This window comes from Castor canadensis, chromosome 6 (genome assembly GCF_047511655.1).
Source record: "Castor canadensis chromosome 6, mCasCan1.hap1v2, whole genome shotgun sequence".
Classification (NCBI taxonomy): Eukaryota; Metazoa; Chordata; class Mammalia; order Rodentia; family Castoridae; genus Castor; species Castor canadensis.
Genome location: NC_133391.1, coordinates 85876206 through 85891494, shown reverse-complemented (window position 1 = coordinate 85891494; position 15289 = coordinate 85876206). Strand labels below are relative to the sequence as shown.

The following is a 15289-nucleotide window of genomic DNA, read 5'->3' as shown; positions in this document are numbered from 1 at the left end:
CCTGTGTGCTTTTGTCCCTATGTGTTTCGTTTATCATGTCTCTCACGTGATGAATTTCTATTTACCTTGCCAGGTTCAGTTCAAATAGCATCACCATGTAGACTTCCTTTGCCTTCTTTCAAAAGCCAGATCCTCCCTACAGACCCTAATTCCATATACTTTATGCATTTGTCTATTTTGCATTTATCACTCAGAATTTCACTCATTCATTCATCTACTTACATATTTAGTTGCTTTGCTAAGTCATGAGGACTTGGCTTAGGTGCTCCAAGATTTAACTTTCAAATGAATGCAATGGAGGTTTGTGTCCTTATGTATATTAAAGCCATTGTTATTTCAAGGTAGTTTGGGAAGTTCTTTTAAGTGACATTGAGAATCACTTTGTGTTCATTTAGGAATTTCCATATTAAGAATAAACAGTTATATCATATTTTAAATTAAACCCAAAAATTATTCTCTAATTTCATCAGCAAGCATATTCTAAAGGTGTTTTAATCCTTTCTAAAAATCAACTCTGCCCTTAATAGAGTTTCCCAATGAAGATAATTATTAAATAATGTAGCACAAGCAGGCTTTGGATATAATTTAAAAAAAAGAAGCTTAAAAATTTTTTGAGCATTGGGTAGATGTCATGAAATAGACATATCCTACTGTATATCTCTATTAACTTTTGATAGGAGTGCAACATGGACCAGAATGTCTTTTTTTTATTTGCTCAATTAAATGCCACTGAAAAACAAGTGGGCTACTCAATAATGAGATATCCACATTTAAAAAAAAAAGACTACTGAATACATATGAATAAAAGATCCAAATATAAAAAGAAAATTCAAACTTTTAAGAAAAAATGATTTTTATAAATTTTTGATTAAAGAAGATCTCAACAAGGCAAAAGTAGAAGGAACAAACAAAGTCAAAGATAAACTACATTAAAACAAAAAAATGTGTCAATGACAGTAGCATAAAAAATGAAAGTCAAACCATACATTCACTGAAGATATTTGCAAAGCATGCAACCAACAGAATATTAGTATCCTGTCTCAAAATGACTGAAAATCAGTTCTTTTTCAAAGAAATCTTCAAAAGAGAAAAAAAATGCAAATATGTAAGCTAAAATACAGTGAAACTTAGAGATGCAATAAATTTATCTAAACATGATCTACTGAATCAGAAATGAAGTAAATATAAATTAAGAACATAAAGTCACCTAATTCTTATTGATCAGATTGCCACACATTAAAAAAAAATCTATCCAAGCATTGGCAAGGAAGTTGAGCAATGAGAAGTCTTCTACCTGGTGGAAGTATAAATGAGCAACAACTTACTTTGGAGGGAAAATTGATAATATCTAGTAAAGTTGAACATGCGTTTCTATACTTATTCTTAGACACTAGAAGATATGTATGAAGAAATTCATTGCAACACTGTTAGTAACATGAAATTAGAAAATAACATAAATTCCCATTAATAGGAGAATGGGAAATTAAGTTGCAGTTGTTATTTACAATGGCATCATATACAAAAACACAAATGAATGAATGAACACCAGCTGTATCAATGTAGATATATCTCAAGACCATATGCAAAATAGGATGCAGAAGAATGTATACAGTAATATGCCATTTATATAAACTTTATTTTTTGTTTTTTATTTTTCCAATTTTTATTATTTATATAAAATCTACAAAGGAATGATATATATAGGTACATACAAATGAAACAAAAATATTACGATGTGAACAGGAATGATAACTACTAAAATCAGGAGGGTTTTTTTTTTAATGTCTTTGGAAACATTTGTTTTTAAAGCTAAGTGTAGTGATGTTTATTTGCCATTCTTTATTCTTTTCAGAATATCTGAAATCTGTATCAGTTAAAAAGTCAATCATTTTGAAAACAATTATTTTCAGAGGAAGTTGTCACAAAATGTACCTTTGTGTTGATAATCTGATAGCCACACTTATTCCAGTCCCTGAAAACATGGACTGTAAACTATCACACAGTGCCATCAGTTTTAGAATTAGAATTTGACTTAAAGTTTGGCCAACCTACCTTTCTCCTATCTGTAAATATGGAAACAGAAGAATTAACCTCAATCCCTTAGTATTGTTAAATGGGCTAGCGATAGGGTTAGGAATCCATCTGCTCCAACTCCAAACCAAAGAGTATAGTTGGATAAAGGCATTTTAAGAACAGTGTCCAAAATGTTAGTATTCTTACTTGCAGTAAATTTCACTTAAACTTGAATCACATGCATGTATTTTGAAACTTGTCAGAGACAGAAGCCTCTGCATCAGTTATGGACTTGAGATGATTCTGTATGTAGGAAGTTCTCATACTCATTTCATGAAAACAGTAAGTTGCAGAGCAGTGTGTATAACATAACCCCACTCTCTAAAAATATGAAAGGCATAGAGAATATTGTATTTATTTGGCTTCCATATGTAGAAAAATGTCCATAGATGGATAAATAAGAAGTGTGGTTAGCTGTTTGTAGGAATGAGTACTGGGCAGAACCTGTGGCAGGACAGAGAGAGTGGCTTTTCACTGTATACCCTTTTGTATTTTTGCAACTTGAACCATGTAAGTGTATAGCCTATTCAAAGGCCATTTAAAAATTAAAAAAGAAAGGCCCTATGAGATACATTGATCTAGCTTCTCTAGTTTGAAAAATGCATTATTTTTCTCACCTTCTTCTCTCAATGCACTCTAGTTTAGCTTCTTCTTACACCTTCATGACCTTTTCATGAGCTGATCAGAAAATGATGACTGATGGTAAGGGCCAGCAGGAAGAGAACAATGGCCATTATCTTGGCATTACGATAGGTGGCTAATGTAAGTACTAACCTTCTTGTGTTTAGCTTTGGTTTTGGCTCCCAAGCTGAAATGCTTAAAGCCTATTCCTTTCTGTCTATGGGTCTTAAATTCTGCCTGGGCTGTAAGGTGCTTATGTTTCTTTGGGGTGATTAGAATATGCTGCTACCTCAGTTGGCAGCCTTGTCTCACCTTGACTTCTAGCTTCAGGGGTATTTACTGGCTCTGATTATCCTTGCTTTTGTTTGGCTGACCTTGATGGCATGCTTCTGATTCTCACCAGGACATTCACTCTAAGTTCTATTCACCTCTTTTGTTACATGCCTAACCTACTGAGACCTAAAAAACGGTGGTGGTGTTGATATATTTTTATGCTATGAGTATTTTTACCAATTAGGTGGAATCGACTTCTTTCTTAAATTGTAATTTGATTTCTTCCTCTAAGGTTTGCTTATAAAGAGCAAAGTTCTAGCAGATAACTTTAAGAAAAATAATAGCAGTGAAGAGAACCCTAGGCTGAGGATCTAGGGCTTCTGGTTGGATAAAAAAAGTAACTTTTCTTCTCATTAATTTCTTTAACTCTTAAATGAGCAGTTTAGTTTACATTATTTGTAAGACTCCTCACAGAGATAAAATTCTATGACCCAATCCCCCCCCAAATTATCCCTACCTCCTTCCAGCTTTATTCCTTCTTGCACTTAAACATTTTACACATTTTAGTATGATCAGATGTATGTAAACACATGTACCCATGATTTAATCTCATAGAAATATATCAGAAAAGAAAGGAAAAAATGGGAATTTATGCCTGCTAACTTCCTCATGGGGAAAGTCATTTTCTTTTGGAAAAAGAAAAATCCTTTGGTTACAACAAACAAACAAACAAACAAAGATTTATTTTTTTCCATAAAAGCATTGCTCTATATAATTTTCCTTAAAATAGGAGGTAATAGAGAAAAACTTTTTTGAAAATAGTCACTTTGAATTTAACAAATATTATCCATTCATTTAACTACTTATTTAATAACTACTTTCTGAGTACCTACTATTATAATCATGTAAATAATTAGTTCTTCTTAACTAATTTGTATTATTCAACATAATTGTCATCTTGTAATTGAGGATAGAGACTCTGCATTCCACCTTTCCTTTACCCCACACAACCAACCTATCACCAAATCTTATTATTATTGTTGTTATTATTATTATTATTATTATTTTGGCAACACTAGCATTTGAACTCAGGCCTTTGTGCTTGTGAAGCAGGCACTCTGTTGCTTGAGTCATGCCTCCAGCCCTTTTTGCTCTGGTTATGTTGGAGAAAGGGTCTCACTCTTAAACTCAGGCCAGCCTGGACCATGATCCTCCTATATTATACTTCCTGCCAATGCTGGGATGATATGTGTACCACCATGCCCAGCTATTGGTTGAAATGGGGGTTTCACAAACTTTTTTGCCTATGCTGGACTTGAACTGCAAGCCTCCTAAGCTCAGCCTCCCAAGTGTTAGCTATTTGTTACAGGTGTTCATCACTGGTGCTTGACCTCAATCACCAATCGTGAGAATTCAAACTCCAGAACAAATTCTGAACCATGCATTCTTCTAAGGCTTTGCCTAATCTCTCTGAAAGCCCTGTGGTGGTTTCCTATCTGCATTCTAAGCATTCTCCAATCTTCTCTCCACAAAGAAGTCACAACCATCATTCTAAACCCATAAACCTGGCTACGCCACATCCCAGGGAACACCCTTCAATGTCTTATATAAGTAGCTTTCACATCAAATTCACAGTCCTTCTCTAGCCATTCAGGCATATGGGATTTAATTCCTGCCTACCTTTCCATCACTAACCAGCTCTGTGAACTTCAGCAAGTTATACAACCGCTCTTTACATGATAAATTTCATGCTGTAAAATGCAGCTAGCAAGCAGAATGTGCATGTAAAGTTCTTAAGGTAGTTCTTATACAAAGCAAGCACTGAGTGAATGTTAACTCTTTGGATATTTAATGGTCAATAAAGATTTCTGCTTTATGTGTAACACTAAGCTAGGCACTTTAGAAAACTATTAAACACTTTTTCAAACTTCTCCCAACATACACCCTTTTTCTCATCAGTGAGTCAACAAGGTTATTACTGCATGTAACTTAACTATAAAAAGTCTTGCACTTGTGATTAAATATCGGTAGCACCTGAAAGGGCTGAGAGCATTTTCACAGTCAGCATGCAAAGACCTTAGGGATTTTAGTTGAACTGCAAGCATCTAAGAACACATTGATCTCTATACTTCTCCCTGTCAGTACACAAATGCAGAAAAACTAGAAAAAATTTAGACTGTGACATTATTAATATCTAAAACAAAAGAAGTAACAGGTTACACTGGCCAGAAAATATTTGGTTTTATTCTGGGTATCATATTTTAATATGGATATTAACAACCAATTTAGAGCAAGTAGGAAGGAAAGGGGCCTACAAACAATGTTGAATATGAAATAGTTATAGGAAAAAATACATGGACAAGATACTTCAAATATATAAAAAGTGTTTAAATGAAAACATATTTTATATACTTTGATGGGCAGGCTAGACCCAAATTATAGAAGTCACAAATAAGAAGACTTGAATTCTCACCCATGGAACTATTCAAAAATGGGAGGAAAATAATATCTGGGAGAATAAGAAATGGCTGTTCAAAGGAACATTTTTAAAAAAAATGTAAAACATTTAATTAAAAAATGTTGACACTATAATATATAAAATAGCTATTATAAATGCCATAGTATATTCTATAGCTGCCATGTTTACTTTTTTTTTTCTTTTTTAAGGAAACTATAAGTTACACTGTGGTTAAGACTTGTATTTTCACCCTTGAAAAAGCCTACATTCTATCACAGTGATGTATGGTCAGACTTAGCAGCCCCAATTGTTAAATACTTGGATCAAGTCATAACCAGTTTTATTGCAAAAGGACACTGTACACATTTACTTATCAATTCCAGTACCTTCATAGCTACCCAACAAGTCATTAATGTACAGAAACATGCATCATGAGAAGCAAGAAATATCACCCATCCCTTCTGCATATTAGCAATTTGTCACTCCTGAGCCACAGTACTCACATCACTGAGGTCTGTGAACAGTAAAGGAATAAATTTTTAAGTAAAGGCTGAATGATCATCCTGATGGACCATGTGGAAAGAACTTCTTTTTGGACAGGAGGACAGACTAGATGGTCAAGTAATAACAGCTAACACTTATTAAGCACTTAATAATACCTAAAAGCTTTACAAAATTACTCACTTAATCCCTGCAACAACTCCATGAGAAAGACACTCTTGTTTTATTGATGGGCAAATTGATACAAATTAAGGTCTTGCTCACTGTCCAATAGGAAGTAGCTGAAACAGGATTTAAGTCCAGGCTGGCTGACTCCCAAGTTTATTAGTCTACATGCTGTATAACTTCTGAACTAGCTGATTTCTGAATGTTCTCCACCTCAAACTTCCATCTTGCCATCTCTCACAACTTTCTGCAGTCATTGTGCTAACTGGAACCTCATATACCTGTATTTCCTTCTACTAAGATTTGTTAGAAAAGAAGGTTTTTCTGTAATAGATGAATGTGTATTATTTCCTGGAGATGTACAGTAATTCATATTTAGGGGGAGTTGACTGTAGCAGAAGGGAAACAGTTGACTATGCAAACCATCCAAGAAAAAGATAGAAGTTGCTGTAACCAGAGAGGATTCAACAACAGACCCCTCTGTGTTCATTCAGAAGGAACTTCTGAGATAATTTTATATATGTGGTCATTTCAAATACACAATACTTAACAAGAAGATCCAAGAGAAAAATAAAGTGTAGCAACCTTTATAAATATCTTCTTTTTGCCATTAGATTTAAAAAGTTTAACTGCAGGAAGTTATTAAGACTGGTAACACTCTGAAAATAGAATAATCACTATATAACTTTCTGCATAAAGAGCACATGAAGTAAAATGTTTGGAATAATTTGAGATCCATGTTAGAGTGGGATGAGTAAGTAAATTAATGGCAAAGAGCAGAATAACCACCCAGGAATACACAAATATTCTGTTCTGATAAAAAAAAACTTTGGGTATATTACCATGCTCAGATGTCTCATATGGTCTGTCTGGCATAATTTTGCAGTGCTAGTAAAAAATACAATTTGCTCATTTAGAGCATGTTTAGAGCTGGGTGAGAAATAATTTCTCTAAATTGAATATTTGGGAACAAATTACAACCCCAAATCTGCTATTAACCTCAAAATAGGTAATTGCAAGTTTGTGTCTAAATCCATTTGTCATAATAGAGCAAATTAAGAATCACATGATGGATGTGATTAATGTGTGACAGTTATCATGAGCACCATGAGCGTAAACTAATAACAACATCAAAGAGATTCCAAATGTGATGCAGCCATGAAGGCAAAACTAATTTTCAAATTATAATAGCAACATCCAAGAAAGCTAATGTTTTCTTTGTGTGATAGTCACGGCTGGGCATCTGGAGGGTGGCTGGCCACTAATGTCCTAATAAATGGCAGGCCTGCACTGGAAACGCTGTCACCACATGATGCACTCAGCACAGTTGCTGCGGCTGCTGTCATAATGGACTGGCTAGGCAGCAGGGGACAGGGGGTCAGAAACAAGGAAGTCTCATTACTGGCCCAAGCTCAGGGCTTGATGTACCTGAAAGTTCTGACTCACACTGCATAAACATATTTTCAATGCATGCAGGTAATACTCTTTCTCAATTCTGATCTTATGTAATATTCCTTCCGTATTCTGCTAAAAGAATACCAGAAGTCTTGAAAAGTACTTAGTAGTTTCACAATAATTAAACCATTTTATATATGTATAGAACATACTTTTGGCAATAGTCACATTAGTATTAAAATAGAAAAAAGTTAACAAGTTCTGGCAGAGCAGGTGCTTAGCTGATGTCACTGGATACCTGGGGGAAGTACCTACTCTAGCAGGAACTGGCAGGCCTGGTACAGCCAGGTGGGCCACACAAGGAAAGGCAATGCCTCTTGTCGTGCTAGACTAGGTACTGTTAGGTCAGGGAGAAAGCCTTTTTCATCTTTAAGTCTCCAGCACTGAGCTTGGTGCTCTGAGCAGATGGCCAGAGTAAAAAGTAGTGTATGAGATTGAAACAAACAGGTTTAAAATCCTATCTCTGCCATTTACTAGCCTGTGTGATCCCAGGAAACTTATGTGAGCTCTCTCTCAGTTTCTCTCTGAAAAATAAAAATGTTATTGTGAGATTTAAATAACTTATTAAAACATTTAGGATTTAGTTGTGCTAAAAATGGCAGTTTATTGCATCAAATACATTTTAAAGCTAAGTAGGAAAAGGGTAAGGGGAAGGTAAAGTCCAAGATGGTGATTTTTTGAAGATCATTTGTGTCAATGAAAGTTTTCTGCACAGCGAGCACCCTGTAATATGGGTGCAAACAACATTTACTGATATGAAATTAGGTTATTATTATTATTATTTTTTTTTGTGGTACTGGGGTTTGAGCTCAGGGCCTACACCTTGAGCCACTCTGTCTGCCCTTTTTTTCTGATGTTTTTTTCTGAGATAGAGTCTCGCAAACTATTTGCCCAGGCTGGCTTTAAACCGTAATCCTCCTGATCTCTGCCTCCTAAGTAGTTAAGTATAGGCAGTGCCAGGCATAAAATTAGTTTTTGAAAAAGAAAAATACAATTAGCTTCATAGCATTTACAATATGAATATATCTGCCAATTTTAAGTACAGAAATGTGGAATAATTTAGTGATATCACTCTTTTAAACATTTCAAACATCTTTATATTTACTCTCTGCATCCTTCTATAATGACATTTCTATGGTTTTATCTCATTTGACAGAAAAAAATTGATCTGTTTGCATTGCAAAGAATCTTAAAAATAAAGTGGACTGGTAATTTTCTACAGCTGCAGCCAGTATTACTGAAATAATCCCAGCATCATTGCTAGGGATTAACCTTGTTTGTTATTTGTAGTCTTCAGGCATAGACCTGGTTAGAAATGATGAGTATTTTAAGATAGTTGTCTCTTATCAAAGGGTTACATTTGAAAGAAAGTACTTATAGGTCTTTGGGGACCTTTTGAATTACAGATTTTCTGACATATATTAAGTTGGGGGCTCACAAATGTGATTGTGTTCTTCTAATAGACCATTAGACAGCTTAGATAATCAAATCAAATTTTTGGTAGTTCTGTTTCAAATATTGGTGTATTTCTAAAATGTAAACTAGAATAGATAATCAGAGGTGGAAGCAAGATTATTTGAACTATTTAAATGGCATAAACAGTATGTTGAAATATTCATAAATCCTGACTAAACTGTATTGTGTATGTGAATGTGATTTGGCTAAAGGAACTCCAGCTCTTCTTAGAACAGTCAAGAAATGAATTAGACTTTCCTGATGCATAATACATAAGCATTCAATGCAACAACTACATGAAAACTATATATACACCTGCGATTTATGATTACACCCTTTTGAGAAATCTTGCTTTGATGCCACAGCACAAGACACAAAGACCAGACAGGATGTCAGCAGACAGGAAAACCATCACTCCTTCCACTACTTTCCTTGCTTACTCTGCCTTTGCTTTCTCTGTAAATTCACATGCTGGTTACCTCTTCTCTTTGAAACTATCATCTATAACATATTCTTCTCTCTACTTTTGTTCTTTCAATGAGAAACTACAGGGTTCCTCAAGGCTCAGCCCTCCTCCTTTACTAAATATCCCGTCCTTTCTCAGAGGTCAGATGCACTTTCATGGGTTCAACTATTGTTTATGTATGGAGAACTCTGAAATGTTTCTTTATGGAATGCTAAAAATGAAAGGAATTTCAAGACTCTCTTATGCTTACGAAAAAGGAAGCTTAAAGCTATGAAGTTGCTTGACTAGTGTCATGGAGGGAACACAGGTCTCCAAAACTGCAGCTGACTGCACTCCTTTTATACAACATGGCTTCCATTTCTAGCCCCCATGTCTCATTTGGTCTCTCATAGTTTACCTTCTTATTGGACACAACACTAAATAAAAGTCCAAAGCCAGATTCTTTACTTTCTCTCTCAAGCCAGCTTTTATGACATCTTTTTCCAGTAATAATATCTCATTTTCCAGATTATCCTTGCAAGAAATCTGAAAATAATCTTTGACAATTTTTTTTACCATCTAAATAAGAGGTCTTTGGTATAGAGAATATATTGAAATTATATCCATCTTTCAAGGACAAGTGCAAATACCAGCTCTTCAATGAAGCCCTTCTAAATAATTAATTCATATTGATTTCTTCTGAAATCATAGAGCACTTACTGAGTCCACCAACTACTTTGATACTTAATCAAATATCTTACTATCACTGATGACCAAACTCTAAATTGTTTGATATTTTCATAACACCTAGAAAGTTTATATATGGTGGGTATACAATAAATTCTTATTATGTTGACTCATACCTTGTTTTGTAGGTGACATATACCTAAAACATGAATGGGATGCTTATTAATATTGTTGATAGTCTTAAATATTAGAACCCAAGAAACTGATTTCTAAATGAATATCCCTCTTAGCAAAACATTTTAATATAATATTTCCAAGTGAGAAAGGTAAATAATCATTATGCATAAAATAAGATGGCTATAAAATAACTGTCAAATATTATATGTATTACAAAAATAGGGCTATCTAAAGCCTTCTTCTGAATGTTCTGTGTGAACATTTCCGACTCACACACAAAAAAATTTAAAATAACAATGGCTTTATGGGACCGGGGCTGTCTCATTAGGAAATATCAATTCAGAAATTAAGCTGAATCATGTAATGAATCACAGCCAGTGGGCCTGTAAGACAGTGGAGGGAACACTGCTACAGAATGCAGGGTCATTAAAAGGAAAACACCCTATTTCAATTTCCCACATCCAATTTGAGGAATTGTTAGCAGGCAAAGACCACTGATTTTAATTGTTTAGACTGGTACACAGGAAGAATGACAATCTCCAATGTTAAGAATTTTCTTTTCCCTTCTAATTAGTCAAAGAAGTTGACATACCATGGCATATTCATGAGCCTAGAGGAGAGGAAACAGATTTTAAAGGAGAGATGAATGAAAAGATAGCAGATGGAGAGAAAATGAAGGAAAATTGAGACTGAGGTAAACTAATATGAAAGCTGAAATAGGAAAAATTAATATACATGAAATGCAGAAGAGAAATGGAAGAAGGTTAACTACAGGGATACTGAATTTTTCATTTTTACTATTATCCATAAAATTAGGCTCAAGAACTATAGATAGCATACTTTCTGCTCTGATACAAAAATATGACTTTAAAGTCAGAGATTCACTCCCAAAATCACAGAGGAAATTCAAACTCATTAATTTACCGACACACCTTAAGTAGATTACGTGTGGGATAGATAATGTATTTTGAAAATTGACTGTTAAGTTTTACCTAACTTCAAAGAAATAAATTTATTCTTTTAATTATAAAACAATTTGTTAGGAAAAGTAAATGCCCAAACCAGTAAATTATAAGGATTTTCATCTTTGCTCTATTTCCTAACACTAAGGAGGAAGAAGCGTAAGGCAAAAGAATCAGTAATACAACATAAATCACAAAATTATTCTCCCTCTTACCTAAATATTATACTTGATCTTAGCCGAAAGGCTGAGAAGTGACTGTCTAAACAGATCTTACTTTTAAGAAAAAAAAAAAAAATTACAGTGAACAATGTCAGTAGCATGAGTTTGTAATTTTTTAAAAACAAAACATAAGAATGATTACAAAGATGTTTTACTTTTAAAAAATTATTAACTAAGAATGATCACAAAGATGCTTCACTTCACCACAAACTGATTCTGAAATCCTTTTTAATGTTCATTTTGCAATCACAGTAGAGGCAGCTCAGAACTATTGCAGCTCACTGTGACAAGAGGCTCCAAAGGAGATGAATGAGATCATCCTATTGATAAGGTCGCAATCGATCTGAAGCAGACCTTTTTAAATTAGCAAAATGTTGCAGCATTTTAGTGTTACCAACAGCCCATCTCCATGAAAAATGGACGAGCTTATGGAAAATCTAATTTCGTAAATTAAAAATTCGTGTCCTAAAAAAGGTCTTCCTATACCTATTTTCTCCCAACTTGTTTTTACTATGCTCCCTAACTGATTACTTGCACAATAAGGTTTTAGTTTTAGAACTACTGCTATCGAAGGACATGGTTGGCCATTTCCCTTATGTATAGCATGGTGCTGGTAACATCTAGCTCTCTCTGCAAAGGCATAAGTATAATGATGAGGTCTAATAGATCAAAGGCATCAACTTTATTTCTGCCTCTTACAGTCTAACTATGGGCAAGTTACTTAAACTCAGATTTGGGTGTTTTTATCTGAAAATAAGGATTTGAATATCTTATAGAGATGCTTTAGGGATTAAAGAAAATTTATGTTGAGTCTGACATATAGGAAGCTCTGAAAAATAGTATAATTAGTTCAGTCCCCCACAGAGACAATTAACTTGTTCTGCAGCTGGTCCACAGAATGTACCTCAAAACAGAGTGAATAAAAGAAACCCAACTATTTTGGAGTGGTGTGCTCCTAATTCTCCAGGACAAGGTGATTTGAAGAAACCCTGAAAAATTTTATTAATACCTCACAAAATTAATTTTGCAGGGTAGGCAAAAGAGAGAATGTGTACTGGACAGTTTATAGAAAAAATTAAAAGCACTTAAAAGAATTGATCCCAAAGGTAAATTTTTGGGTTGCATGAGTGCTCAACTCTAGACACTGCCAATGTCGACAAAATGGCAAATGAATCTGCATAGATTTCACAAAGTTAGGACATAATTTTCAACCTTCATGACTATGAAATTGATTCCTTGAATTTCAAATTTACATTGTTAACTGCTTGCTTAACCTAGCCACTTTCTTTCCTTTTTCTTTCTCAAACTTGCAGTACCACTGATTAAGATTCTTTCTTCCAGAAGCTAAGAGGACACAGGGTCTTGGCTTTGTGAGTGATCTAGGTGAGAGTGATGGGGACGAAGACTCAGGAAGAGTGGGTGTAAACAACATCTGGTTATACAGACTGTTCACTATATTCATTTAATTAGTGTGATCAGGAAGTAACATGTTAATAAATCAGTTATAACACTGGAATGGAAAGAAAGGAAACACAATTTTTTCATTGGTTAGAAAAAGCTGGCATTAAGCCAAATAGTCAAAATCTAATGCAGTTTTGAAAAGAAGAGAAAGAAGCTTTAATTATAATTTAGAATACACATTTAGAAATCTACTACTTAAAAAGTACTATATTCAAAACTGATACTGGTGAAGAGAGCTGCATTGTTATCCTTCAGTGCTTTAACTCATTAGGGCACATGCCGTTTTCCTCCCTGACATAACTGCACATCTCCCTCTCCTTATCATCTGAGATTCAAGCCAAGCTGTTTTGTGCCTAAACACCACATAAGTACACAATGTTGTGTGTGTATGTATATAAATATATATGTATATGCATATATAACAATATATGTAACATATATATAAAATACAAAACAAGCACTTTCTATTGTATTTTGCTACACAGAAAATAGTATATGTATATTTAAAATATAATTGTGATGGAAGCTTCCTGTGACTCAATTGGACTGAGAAGTAAACAAAAATGATTTAAAATGAACCTCCATTTTCTATTTTCATGTAGCAGTTTTAAGATGATCTAGTCAATCCTGTGTGGGGGGGGAGGGGGCAGAGGTAGATATCAACATGTGGAATGTATCCTTAACAGCAGTTTGTGATCCATGCATCCTGTGTAGGGGTGATGCCCTGTAGCCACATAATAAATTCCGAACAGCTGATGTTTAGAAAAAGTCCAAGTTGACAGTTCAATGGTTATATAATATAGGAGAGAGAACAATCCTCTCCTCATGATTATTAGTCAACTTTGGTACACAGAGAGAGAATGTATTGACAAATGAATCATAAGCAAAAATGGAAAAGAGCCTAGGTACTGTTCTTTTGTTAGTTGTTCTCAGCATATAGAGATATAGAACTGCTCCTTAATATTTTCATAGGTTTAAATATTTCCTTTTTCTTCCCAGCTATCAATGTTATGAACCAATATAAAAATCTTTAAGAACTAGGGATGCACTATATGGATCTGAGTGATCTGCACTGCAGCTGGCTATGAAGTTTGAGAAGCAACATCATATATAATTTTTCCTACCTCTGTGAAGAAAGAAAAGCCTAAATTATCTTTTCTTTTATAGTTATGCCAGGTAGAAGCTGTTTTTAAAAAGCACCATAACACAAATGATGTGGATGTTAGATCTATAGATAAGAGTCTGTGCTCCTCTGTCCTGTGGACTCATTTCTTTAAGGAACAGAGCAAGGGTTCTAAAATGAACACTTCTATAGGTGCTCCTGGCATGCCCCTAAACAACAGTTTTTTCTCTCAGCCCCTATCTTCTTCCCAGATATTGTGGCTGTCAGCTAATCTGTGACCTATTCTCCTTATATTAGGCAGTCTTGTGCTTTCTCATAGACATCTAAGTCAAAAGAATAACATTTGAAATTAAATGGAAAATAACTGTCACAATGCGAAAAGAATAAAAAAAGGAAAGAAAAACTGCATCATGTTCTAAATTTGTATGGCTTATTTTTCAAATTTTTGCACCTTTAATTTATGAATGATGGGCAGATCACTTTTTCTTAAAATAAATTCTGACATATTAGAGCTTAAAGTGTCAAATATGGTCAAGGTTCTGTGGAAACTTGTAGAGACATGAACATCAGGTGCTCTAGCATCAGAAGTGACTTGAATCATGTGGTCTCCATGGTAACAGCCTTGGTACTTACATCAAAGGACCATCTCTTACATGCACAATACGCCATGATATTTCTGATGAGTGTTTGGGCCATGGAACTCTTCTCCTCATATGTGGGGGCCCTCTGCATGCAGAGCTAGTCATTAACTTTAGTTTAGGGATGCTAAAAGGTGAAATTATCAATCACAGTGTCCTGGATCTGGCAGAACACAAAGAGCACTTTGTGTAAAGTGGACAACTGTTCAAGAATAATTTAGGACTACCTTCATGTATTTTCTACTTTTATTCAGTTACACAAAAAGCTAAAGTGTTTTGGACATGATCAACATATAGGGCTGCTATATAATCACACACATGCATGCAACAATTTATTATTAAAGTAAACTTTATTTATGCACATATTTAGTGATGTGTCTCACCTACCTTTCATCTGATTCTTATCAACGTCACACTCCCTTTCACTCATCAAGCTCATTAGTTTATTTGCTTGCACCATTACAATGGTCATATTGTGAGAAGCATGCTAATCACTCCATCTTATTTTATATTTTAATATGAAGCCTTTACTGTGGAAAAGCTCATATCTCCAGTAAAGTTCTTATAACTATTA

At 34.4% G+C, this 15289-nt stretch overlaps 1 protein-coding gene across 2 annotated transcripts in view; it reads right to left on the bottom strand.

Annotated features, from left to right (window-relative positions):
* The window catches only part of Fbxl17 (F-box and leucine rich repeat protein 17), a 481585-nt gene that overhangs the window by 87133 nt on the left and 379163 nt on the right, over positions 1 to 15289 (bottom strand). The window lies entirely within an intron of this gene.